Source organism: Zootoca vivipara, chromosome 14, assembly GCF_965207765.1.
Source record: "Zootoca vivipara chromosome 14, rZooViv2.hap1.1, whole genome shotgun sequence".
Classification (NCBI taxonomy): Eukaryota; Metazoa; Chordata; class Lepidosauria; order Squamata; family Lacertidae; genus Zootoca; species Zootoca vivipara.
This window is the reverse complement of record NC_142597.1, coordinates 8,379,116-8,379,318: the sequence shown is the minus strand read 5'-3', so window position 1 is coordinate 8,379,318 and position 203 is coordinate 8,379,116.

The window sequence follows — 203 nt, the reverse complement described above, 5'->3', positions numbered from 1 at the left end:
CCCTGTAGTTTGTGCTGTCTTGCATTCTCCCTTCGGCTGCCTGTGTGTTGTGCGCATCCTTTCCGTATGAACCACAGCACCAAAACAAAAGTGTGGGGGGGAACCCCGCTAGTGAATGACCTATGGCCATTTTAGGACACATTAAAGATTAGCAAGAATATGAAGGTGAGGATTTAGTTTGGGGATTTAGCTCGGTGGTAGAG